The sequence below is a fragment of the Otolemur garnettii genome, unplaced genomic scaffold (genome assembly GCF_000181295.1).
Source record: "Otolemur garnettii isolate 467f Iridium unplaced genomic scaffold, OtoGar3 scaffold00032, whole genome shotgun sequence".
NCBI lineage: Eukaryota > Metazoa > Chordata > Mammalia > Primates > Galagidae > Otolemur > Otolemur garnettii.
In genome coordinates this window covers 674,433-686,140 of record NW_003852427.1, presented here as the reverse complement: position 1 = coordinate 686,140, position 11,708 = coordinate 674,433, and the positions used below count along the sequence as shown (strand labels likewise).

The 11,708-nt window shown below is 44.2% G+C and overlaps 1 protein-coding gene across 3 annotated transcripts in view; it reads right to left on the bottom strand.

Moving 5' to 3' along the window:
- The window catches only part of RAD54L2 (RAD54 like 2), a 108,468-nt gene extending 98,719 nt beyond the window's left edge, over positions 1-9,749 (bottom strand). Inside the window, exons 1-2 of one of the 3 annotated variants that reach the window (XM_023513010.1) lie at positions 9,575-9,749; positions 6,865-7,019 (exon numbers count right to left, since the gene is read on the bottom strand). The gene's annotated coding sequence lies outside the window, so the exon portion shown is untranslated. Of the gene's footprint in view, positions 1-6,864; positions 7,095-9,574 lie in introns of those variants that run through there. The other 2 variants (XM_023513011.1, XM_003789351.3) reach the window with 2 other exon arrangements.
- Between the last annotated feature and the right edge of the window lie 1,959 nt (positions 9,750-11,708).

The following is an 11,708-nucleotide window of genomic DNA, read 5'->3' as shown; positions in this document are numbered from 1 at the left end:
GGCTAAGGCAAGAGAATCACCTAAGCCCAAGAACTAGAGGTTGCTGTGAGCTATGACGTCACAGTACTCTACGGAGGGCCATAAATTGAGACTCTACAAGGAAAAAAAAGAATTTATCTTAAAAAGTATACAAAGTATAGAAATATGTATGCAAATATATATGCACAAGTTATAAGATGCTTGTAACTGCAAAAAAAGAGAAACAAATGTCTATTACCGGTGCACTAGAAAAAGATACAATACATGATGTAATATTATGTAACTATTAAAAGAAACCACAGATATGTATATCCTAAACATGGAAAAACACCCAAGATAAAAGCACCAAGTGAAAATAAGCAAATTATTGGGTGGCACCTGTGGCTCAATGGGTAGGGCGCCAGCCCCATATGGTGATAGAAAGGAAGAGGAAAATATGAGAGTGCACAAGCCCTAAACTGAGATCATAGGTCCAGAGCCTAAGGAAAAGACAAGATTTGGAAATGAGCAAGCAGCTGCTGTGGGAAATGGGACCATTAGGAGGCAGTACAGGAGTACCCTGAGGGACAGGGAAAGTTCAACTCAAGTGAGGCAGTGGGAACTGCCAACAAACAAGACAGCACATTTTCCTGACTCCCCAGAAACACAGAGCATGGGCAGCCTAGGGGCAGTGAAAGTAGCCGGGAAGAGAATTCATGTATGCCAACAAGCATAGCAGGCAGAGCACAAAGCCAGGGAGGCAAAGGGTTCTAAAACCAGACAAGGCAGCCTTGAAACTGTGGACCATGGCCAAACAGCAACCAAACTAAGGGACAGATCAGGGAGAGAAAGATGGAGAGATGGGGTGTGGAAGACAGTGGTCCTGGAAGGCACAACGAAAGGAGAAAGTGTAAGCTTAAGCCAGACTCATACTCAGGACTCTTACCCAAACTTCCATTTTTCCTCCAATTTCTACATACTACCACCTTAGGAGGAAGATTCCTAGTTGTGTCATAGGCCTCAATTGCAAAACCATCTCCACCTGGTTCTGGGCTTTTCTCTTGATCAATAAGAGATCTATGGGTAGGATGGAGCTCCTTCTAGGTTCCTCCCTGATCCAGCTCTTCCAGAGTTACTGGGCTACTATAACATCTGGGTTTGAACCCGCCACCCTCAGTCTACTCTCTATGTGACATTTTTTTTTTTGCAGTTTTTGGCCAGGGCTGGGTTTGAACCCACCACCTATGGCATATGGGGCTGGAACCCTATCCTTTGAGCCACAGGCACTGCCAACATTATCCTTTTTGTGTGTATCCTCTATTGATCAGAAACCTGGAATACAGTGTGGCTTTCACTCCAAACTGAAACCCTAATAGTATTCTATGAGACCATAAAAAAAAGCCCTAAACTTAGAATCAGAAAATGGCTTGGGGCCTTTCAGTCAAGCAGCTAAGGTGCCAGCCACATACACCAGAGCTGGTGGGTTCGAATCCAGCCTAAGCCTGCCTGACAACTACAACCAAAAAATAGCCGGGCACTGTGGCAGGTGCCCATAGTCCCAGCTACTTGGGAGGCCGAGGCAAGAGAATCGCTTAAGCCCAGGAGTTGGAGGTTGCTGTGAGCTGTGATGCCAAAGCACTCTACCCAGGGCGACAGCTTGAGGCTCTGTCTCAAAGAAAAAAAAAAAGAAAATGGGCATTTGAGTCCCAGCTTTTCTTTCTTTTTCTTTTTTTAAGAGACAGTCTCATTCTGTCACCCTTCGTGAAATGCTGTTGCATCACAGCTCATAGCAATCTCCACAGCTCATAGCAATCTCCAGCTCTTGGGCTTAGGTGATTGTCTTGCCTCAGCCTCACGAGCAACTGGGAGTACAGGTGCCCACCACAACACCCAGTTATTTTTTCTTGTAGTTTGGCCAGGGCCAAGTTTGAACCCGCCACCCTCAGTATATGGAGCCCGTGCCATACTCACTGAGCCACAGGCACTGCCTGAGTCCCAGCTTTTCTTATTGGCTCTGTGAACTTAAATGTAAGCCACTTCATGTCTTTGGGTTTGCTTCCTCACCTGTATAATGGGGATATCTGCTCCACAGGACTGCTGGGAGGATGAAGTAAATATATATGAAAGTGTTTTATAAAATATACATATGCAAGTATAATTGTAGTAAATCAAACATTTTTTCATTTCTGCCTATCATAACTATTCATCAATGGTGCTATGAAACCACTAAGCAAGTGCTAGTACCTCCAATGTGCCTAAGCTGGCTGAACTTTTTCATGTTTTTATTGCTTCCAACCTATATTATAACAAGTTCATTCTAACATCTCAACGCTACTCACAAAATGTATTCAATTTAACAGCTGCTGCCAAATTTAAAGTGCCTTATCCTTTGCCTCAGTTTTTCTTTTTATTTCATATCAAGTTTTACCTTTAACCTAACTACAGTTACTTGTCATGCTTTCCTTTTCTGCAATCTGTTTATCACTTACATGAAAGAATAACTGCATTAGGTAGGCTCTGATAGCTTCCTAACACCCACCCTTCAGTGAGATTTCCATGGGGTTTGATCAACCATAAAAACTAAATCAGGCAGTGCCAATAGCTCAGTGGGTAGAGTACCTACCACATACACCGAGGCAGGCAGGTTCAAACCCGCCTGCTGTTGTTCAATGACAACAACAAAAAAATAGCTGGGCGTTGTGGTGGGTGCCTGTAGTCCCAGCTACTTGGGAGGCTAAGGCAAGAGAATCACTTAAGCCCAAGTGTTAGAGGTTGCTGTGAGCTGTGACGTCACAGCACTCTACCAAGGGCAACATAGTGAGACTCTGTCTCAAAAAAAAAAACAACCTAAATCTAAGTAATTTAATAGTATATTCTCAAATTCACCAGTAACAACCAAAACAGTCACTGAATGTTACTATTCCATAACTTCTAGATAAACAAGTCAGAACATATAGCCTCCTGACAAAGAATTAATACATTGGTTTCAATGTGTTAGTACAGTACTAGGCTGAGCAGAGAACCAATACAGATAATTTCATAGTCACTGAGTTCAAATTCTTGAATAAAGTTTGGTCAAATCATCTCTCTTCCTGAATACGGTTAACACTGAGCTCAGCTAAGTCTTCAAAAGGCCCATCTGCCACAAAAGTCACATCCTAGTCTTTTCAATCCATTACCCATCTCTAGTAGGTGGCAATTCACCTTGTCTGGATACCTTGTGGCCCAAACTGATGGACTAGTCACTTCTTCACATGTGAGGACAAAGTACTCAGAGAAGTAAATAGTCAATACAAAATCTAGACAACATCAATAAAACACTATCGCATTTTTTCCCAAAGGAAATTTTTGCAAGACCCAAAGAAAGCAAATAATAGCCCTCAAGCCTAAAAATTATGAATGTATAAATGAGTAACACATTTTCACAGCTAAGTGTTGCTTTTAACAACCTGGAAATACAAGGGCAAAGGCACCAGTTTAGCCAGCATCAGATGAAGCCATGAAGTCAGAACTCTCATCACATCACCAGCTCAACAAGGAATGGTTTCAAGTCGTTTATAAGCAGAGGTCATTCATTCGTTCACTCAACAAACATTTGCCAAGTAGGTACTCTGTGCCAGATGGTTAGGTGCTTGGATATAAACATAAACAAGACAAGGTCCTGCCCACAAGTAGGTCACAAACTAGGCATGAAAAATACACAAAAATAACAAAACTTAATAGTCCAGCATGATTATGAAAGAAACATGCACAAACTGCATGTCATACGAAGGACAGATATTCAGCTAAACCTGGAGGAAATCAGGAAAGCTTTTATCAAGAGAAGAAGATGGTGCCTGAATTCCTGGTTAAACCCTTGGTGCTAGCCACACACTAGAATGGGAAATAAAGTTAGTGAATGAATAGCCTGAGCATGTGGGATCTTCAAGGTGTTCAGTGTAACTACGGCTCATATGCCAGAAGAATTATAGCAAAGGAAAAACTAGAAAGGAAAATACAGAAAGATCAGGTTAGAAAGATCCTTATGAGGGTGGTGCCGGCCCCATATGCTGGAAGAGACAGGTTCAAACCCAGTCCTGGCCAAAAACTGCAAAAAAGAAAAAAAAATGTACAGAAAGATCCTTATGAGATGCTGAAGCAGAGAAATCCCAGGGTCTGAAATCAGGGGGGGTCCAACCCATGGCCTGCACTCCACGTGTGGATTATGTGAGGACTTTTTTGCTTATCTGTGGTGGCAGGTATCACAAAAATTATGCATAGGCCCTTTTTATTTATTTTTTATTTTTTTGGTCATCAGCCTTTGTTAGTGTTTTTATATTTAATGTGTGGCCCAAGACAATGCTTCTTCCAATATGGCACAGATAAGCCAAAAAATTGATTGATCACCTAGGCTAGATATTCATGTTATTTTGAGGCCAAAGGAATATTATTTACTCTTAACTGGAATGAAAAACCACTCTGAATGGAGGAGGGATTTGATTAGAGGAAGATTGGAATGGATTTAGAAATCAGTTATTTCAAATCACTTCTGGCTTTTAATTATTTTTCTTTTGAATATTAACAGGACTTTTTTCCCTTCACAGGGAGAAAAAAACTGCACAATTCTATAATGAAGGAAAAACATCTCTGAGGCCGAATGTGGTGGCTCACATCTGTAATCCTAGCACTCTGGGTGGCCAAGGTGGGTAAATTGCTTGAGCTCTGGAGTTCAAGACCAGCCTGAACAAAGTGAGACCCTATTTCTACTAAAAATAGAAAAACCCAGGCGGCGCCTATTGCTCAAAGGAGTAGGGAGCCCCCAGAGGTGGCAGGTTTAAACCCAACCCTGGCCAAAAACTGCCAAAAAAAGTAAACCAAAAAAAAAAGGGCAGTGCCTGTGGCTCAAAGGAGTCAGGTGCCAGCCCCATATGCCAGAGGTGGCGGGTTCAAACCCAACCCTGGCCAAAAACTGCCAAAAAAGAAAACCACTCTGGGAGGCTGAGGCAGGTGGATCGCCTGAGCTCACAGGTTCGAAACCAGCCTGAGCCAGAGCAAGACCTTGTCTCTAAAAACAGCAAGGCACATGACAGGTACCTGTAGTCCCAGCTACTTGGAAGTCTGAGGGAAGAGAATCACTTGAGCCCAAGAGTTTGAGGTTACTGTGAGCTGTGACACCATGGCACTCTACCAAGGGTAACAAAGTGAGACTCTGTCTCTAAATAAAGAAAGAAAGAAAAACAGAAAAACCAGCTGGGTATGGCGGTACATACCTATAGTCCTAGCTACTAAGGAGGCTCAGGCAAGAAAATCACGTGAGCCCAAGAGTTTGAGGATGCTATGAGCTATGATACCATAGCACTCTATCTAGGGCAATAGAGTAAGACTCTATCTCAAGAAAACAAACAACAACACAAAAAAATGTCTGAACAGAGTACGAGATCTACCAAAGTCATCACAATTAGAGAAAGTTGATAAATCTATCCAGCACCTACAGAAATGCCAAAGCCAGATCTCTGATACCACTAGAGAAATATCCTGATCAGGAACCATACAAAACACCATGTTGCCTGGCATACTCCAATGTTCTGCCAATGGTAATGCTAATGCCCACTGTTCTCAAACAAGGACAGGTCAAACAATTTCCTTCTGACTTCTCCATACAAACTGCCAGGAATAAAACCTACGAGTGCCAAGAATGACCTTGGACTTTATTGTGCAGACTCCTGCCTACCAGCATTACATAAATACTCAACAATTCTCTCACCTGTCCAGAGTGCCAGCAGGTACAGAGAAACAGCTGCCTTCTCCCCAGACAAGGAAACTGAGTCCCTTATCCCTGCATAGCACTCAGCAACATTCCTACTGCAAAGACTTGTGGCTGCTGTAGGCGGTGCCTGTGGCTCAAAGGAGTGGAACGCTGACTCCATATACCAGAGATGGCGGGTTCAAACCCAACTCCCGGCCAAAAAAAACCCAAGAAAAAAAAAAAAAAGACTAGTAGCTGCTATAAAATAATACACAGTAAATACTACTACCAGACAGCACTGGCCAGTCCTGAGGCAGTAGGGCCTCATCTCCAGTCTTTACTACAACCTGTAAAAAATGTTCTATCAGCCCAATTTTACAGATAGAAAAACAAAACAAAATCAAAGCTCAGAGAGGTTAACAGTTTATTCAGGGTCAAAAAGTGAGCAGAAAGCAAAGATGAAATGACTCCAAAGACCATGCTCTCCCCATTGTACTAGGCAGCTTTCAGAATTTTTCTAAAGAAATCAAAAACCCGGCTCGGCGCCTATAGCTCAACCAGCTAAGGCGCCAGCCACATACACCTAGGGTGGTGGGTTCGAATCCCCAGCCCGGACCCGCCAAACAACAATGACGGCTGCAACCAAAAAATAGCCGGGCGTTGTGGCGGGCGCCTGTGGTCCCAGCTACTTGGGAGGCGGAGGCAGGAGACTCGCTTGAGCCCAGGAGTTGGAGGTTGCTGTGAGCTGTAATGCCACGGCACTCTGCCCAGGGGGACAGCTTGAGGCTCTGTCTCAAAAAAAAAAAAAAAAAAAAGAAAGAAATCAAAAACCCTAAGCCTTATTCCTAAGAGTTTAAGTTGATCTATTTGACTAAGAGTTAACCAAAAACATTTCTTTAAACAATCACCTTGCCTTCAAAGCAAGAAATGAACCAATTTTTATTTTCTTTGCTCAAGTGAACAGCTCAGACAGAAAATAAGAGATTATTTCAAAGAATTTAAGTGCTTTGATTTTAAATTTTTCATTTGTTTTTGTGACAAAGATAGAAGAGAGCAATGGGCACAATTTAATTTTACTAGATCAGAATGAAGATTAACAAAGCAAAAAACATTCAAGTTTATGTTGTATTTTACAAAATAAAAATGAAGACACAAGTGATTTCAAGCAGGCTGAGCCTTACCTCAATCTTATTTCTCCTCTTCCAAGGGACAGCACTCCAAGCGATCAGCAGACACTCCCAGCCTACATACAGTGAACCAGACATAGGGGGTAAGCAACGCCTTCATGCTCCCAAAACCACAGTGGGAAGGAGAGTGTGATGATTTCCTGGGGAACCTGAACACATATATAGTATTTGTAAATCAATGCTCATTGAGACACACAAAACAAACTGCTTTACCCTGTGGTTTGTCTATAGAAGTACTTAAATTTAACAGGTATATTTAAATAATGCAAAAACAATCCAAGACCAATGTGAACACGGTTATAGCTAAACTTTTTCCATAGAAACATGCAAAGATAATCAATTGTTACTAGTCGAAATTAAAACATTATGGGCTTGGTGCCTGTAGCTCAGCAGCTAGGGTAATAGCCACATACACCAGAGCTGGTGGGTTCGAATCCAGCACAGGCCTGCCAAACAACAACAACTACAACCAAAAAATAGCTGAGCGTTGTGGCAGGCGCCAGGTAGTTCCAGGTACTTGGGAGACTGAGGCAAGAGAACTGCTTAAGCCCAAGAGTTTGAGGTTGCTGTGAGCTGTGATGCTACCGCACTCTACCCAGGGCAACAGCTTGAGACTCTGTCTCAAAAAAAAAAAAATGTTAATACATTATGAAAATTTTGTTCAATTGCTTTACTGATTAAAAGTTTGATATACTTGAAACACTGCTTTCTTCATAGATCTATAGCGAGCTCTGAATTAAGAATTGCCACTATCAAAATATCAAAAATATCATCACCATTGTGGAGGTGCCCAACACAGTGCCTGGCATAATACAATAGATAATGGTTTATGAAAGAATAAATGTAAAACAAGAAAGAGAAAATACTACTGAAGGGAAATAATTTTTTAAAGCTTAAAGGAAAAAAATAATCCCTAGAATAACTAGAAATATCAGCACAACTACAAATAATCAGAATTCCCTCACATACCACCTGAAAATTTATAGTAGGCTCCAATTAGGCTATACCTCCTACCATTCTAAACTCAGAAGGTACAATGATTTTGATACTGATTTTGTTTATGTAGGGTGCCCTTTAATTTCTTATCTAGAGACAAAACACCAACTTTTGCCTGAATAATACATACAGAGCTCTGGCCCACAGCTGCAGGCCTCAGAATGGAGTCTGCACACTGCCTTTCAATGATACAGATTGTCACAGGGAGACACAGTGTACAGAAATTCATCGAAGATGGATAACACTTCTAGTGAAGACAATGTCCTGTGAGAGCAAACGAGGGTGCTGAAACTGAAATGACAGTCACTAAGATTTAACAGATTGAACATAATCACTTCATGGCAGTAAGAGAAAATGAAATTTCATGAATTTAGGAATGAAAAGAGCTTTTAACAACATAAACTGTTAGAGTTACACACATTAGACAATGGCACACAAATCTGTGAAAATAGGCTTTTAAATTAATTTAGATTTATAAGAATTGGACTGAAAACCCCTAGAATTTACATATATTACAGAGTCTTCAGTGTGTCTATCATTACAAACAATAGCCACAGTACTGAAAAGCAAGCATGAGTCACATTTTTAAAAACAAAAAGAGGAAAGAATAAAAAATGGACAGAGAAAAGCTTTGGATCCAAATACCACAAAGAAATTCCTTATGTAAAATGTTATCAATGACAGTCACCACTCTGACTTGGAGTAAGAAGGAAAGATCTACAACTCTCCTCTACTCAAGATCAAACTCATCTGGCCCCCAAATGCCACTTCCGTTCTCATCCCCCTCTAAGTCCAGCAGCATAGTCAGCCACATCTGCTAGCAAGCGACAGAAATCCTAACATATCTGAGTCACCCACTCCCCCGCAGTTAAGAGGTCATTCTCCATCAGGAAGCCCACTCTGCAAAATTCTCTTGTTCATCTCCCAGGCTGCCACCACCATGACCCACATAAAGCTGATTCTCCAATTCCAGCAGCCTACCCACTCTCCTGTACACCTCCCAAATCACAACTCCCACCAACCTCACCTTAACGCCAAGGAAGCCAGTACTATTCACTACTCACTTCTGTGGTAAGTTCCTTGCCTGAGAACCACTCCTTGCCAGGGTGCATCTGGGCCCTGGAAGGTCCAGCTCTTACTCTCCTGTGCCCATCTGAGCTTCTGCCTTTCCAGGAACTAATCACCAGTTACCTCAGAGAAGCTAAACTCTCAATGCTTCTCTCTTTCCTCCCCCAGCGTGATCCTCGTCTACCAATTCCCAGATCTCGGGAGGGGAGGTGGGGAAGACACATCCCGATGCGCCTCAGAAACTGGGCACACAGAGGCCTCTAAATTCCAAACACTCTTCCCTACCCACAATACACACCCCCTGCTATGGTCAGCCTCCCAGGCGCTAGCATCAAGCGCTAAGGGCGCACAGCCACAAGAGTTAAGTCTCCTCTCAGTGCCCCTATGGCTCCCTTCCTAGGTTACAAAATTCCCAAATATCAAGCCACAAAAGCTCCAGTTCAAGGCCAAGACCCCCGCCAAGCCTCGGACCACTGGAGTTTCCCAGGTCGGACCCTGTGCCCCCAAGGCCCGGGCTGCCAAGACCCTTGCTGCCCCGGGCCGGTGATCGCTAGGGGCCCAGGCCGCGTCTCTACTCGGACCCCATTGTTGCGGGGCCCCGGGGCCCGGGCGGGAAGCGGGGGACCGCACCGGCTCTCACCTCCCGCACCGGGGCTCCAGGCCGCACCGGACCCAGCAGGGCCGAAGAACCTCACGTCCCGCTGCGCCTGGCTCTGCCGTGTAGACAGCAGCGGGGGCGGGGATGGTGGCAGAGGCGGGAAGCAGCCGAACAGGCCCGGACGCCACCGGCTGCCTCTGACCCAGCGTCGGTCTTGTCCGGCGGCGGCGCTCGCAGCCTCCGCTTGCGGTCCGTACCAGGAAGCGTCCCCCTCCCGGTCCGCGCACTGGACCTCCGAGTCGGGAACACACGCCGCCGACAGAAAAGTTCCGCTAAGAGCCCATCAGAGGTTATTTTTCCCCAGCGCCGGCTGTATGGCAATTCCTGCTTGGATCGAGCCGTTTATCTACTACAGAGGACAGTTTCAGGAGTGAATGCAGCACAGAAATCCCAGAACAGACTCTGCCTGGGAATGGTTCCGTTGCAGGAATAGGTCTAACGGAATGGGTTTGTACTCGCCAGCCATCAGCTAGACACGCTGGCTGCGGTTCCTCCTCGTTTCTCAACTTGGAGATAAGCTAGGAGGCTTGTTACCGTTGAATGAAATGATACAAATACCTGGGGCAGAGATAATGGGCCTCTCCATTTGGGCACAGTCATTGCTGATGTTTTCGATTTTGATGGCTACTACTGCTATAGCTTCTGATCCCCCTCAAGAGCCCCTGAAATTATGCACCATGTAACCCTCACTGTCTCCTGTAAACTGATGCTGTCTTCAGAATTTCCGAGAAGAAAAGCATAGGTAAAAAAGGGTCTCTCTTGATCTTTGACACTGAAACAAAGGTTAAGGATGCAGGTTCTCCTCTCTCAAGTCAGGAACTACTGCTATATACTGATGAGAATGTGTTAGCTCTCTCAACTACAGCCTCAGGTTCTCTTTCTCTTCCTCCTTCCAAGAAGTGAATGTTAACAAAATGATTTTAGCGCAGTGCCTAACACCTGTAATCCCAGTCCTCCTGGAGGCCGAGGCGGGTGGATTGCCTGAGCTCAGAAGTTCAAGACCAGCCTGAGCAAGAGAGACCCCTCTCTAAAAAAAATAGCCGGGCGTTGTGGTGGGCGCCTGTAGTCCCAGCTACTTGGGAGGCTGAGGCAAGAGACTTGCTTAAACCCAAGAGTTGGAGGTTGCTGTGAGCTGTGATGCCACGGCATTCTATCGAGGGCGACACAGTGAGACTCTGTCTCAAAAAAAAAGACAAAGAAAGAAAGGCTCTGCGCCCGTAGCTCAGTGAGTAGGGCGCCTGCCACATACAGAGAGGCTGGTGGGTTCAAGCCTGGCCTGGGCCTGTTAAAAACAACGGTGACAACTGCAACCAAAAAATAGCCAGGCGTTGTGGCGGGCGCCTCTAGTCCCAGCTACTTGGGAGGCTGAGGCAGGAGAATCGCTTGAGCCCAAGAGTTTGAGGTTGCTGTGAGCTATGACGCCACAGCACTCTACTGGAGGCAAGAAAGTGAGACTCTAAGTGAATAAACAAACAAATAGGCTTGGCGCCCGTACGTCAGTGGTTAAGGAGCTGGCCACATACACCGGGGGCTGGCGGGTTCGAACCCCGTCCAGGCCTGCTAAACAACAACGACAACTGCAACAAAAATATAGCAGGGCATGTGGCAGGTTCCTGGAGTCCCAGCTACTTGGGAGGCTGAGACAAGAGAATCGCTTAAGCCCAAGAGTTTAGGGTTGCTATAAGCTGTGACGCCATGGCACTCTACCAAGGGCGATACAGTGAGACTCTGCCCCCCCCCAAAAATAAACAAATAATAAAATTACAAAAGTGGAACTTTTTTGAAAGCTTTGTTTTCCTCATAAAATCAAGAGAATAAAATTTTCTTTCTCATCCCCACTTCCCTTTTCTTCTGGACCTCCCTTCTAGATACTAGACATGGTTATTTTCATAGCAAATTAGCGTATAAAAATATGTGTTTCTCCAAACTATCAGTGGGAATTTAGATCTGTAGAAGGTGCTCTAAAAATATATAGCTTTCACATATAACAAATTTTCCATTCTTATTTTACCTTGTTGGCTTCTAAAACTCAGGAAATTTTCCCTTAATAACTTTCTACCTTCTCTGAAGCTACTCTCCTGAAAGGGTCTAATATCAATCATTTGCATCTGATTAA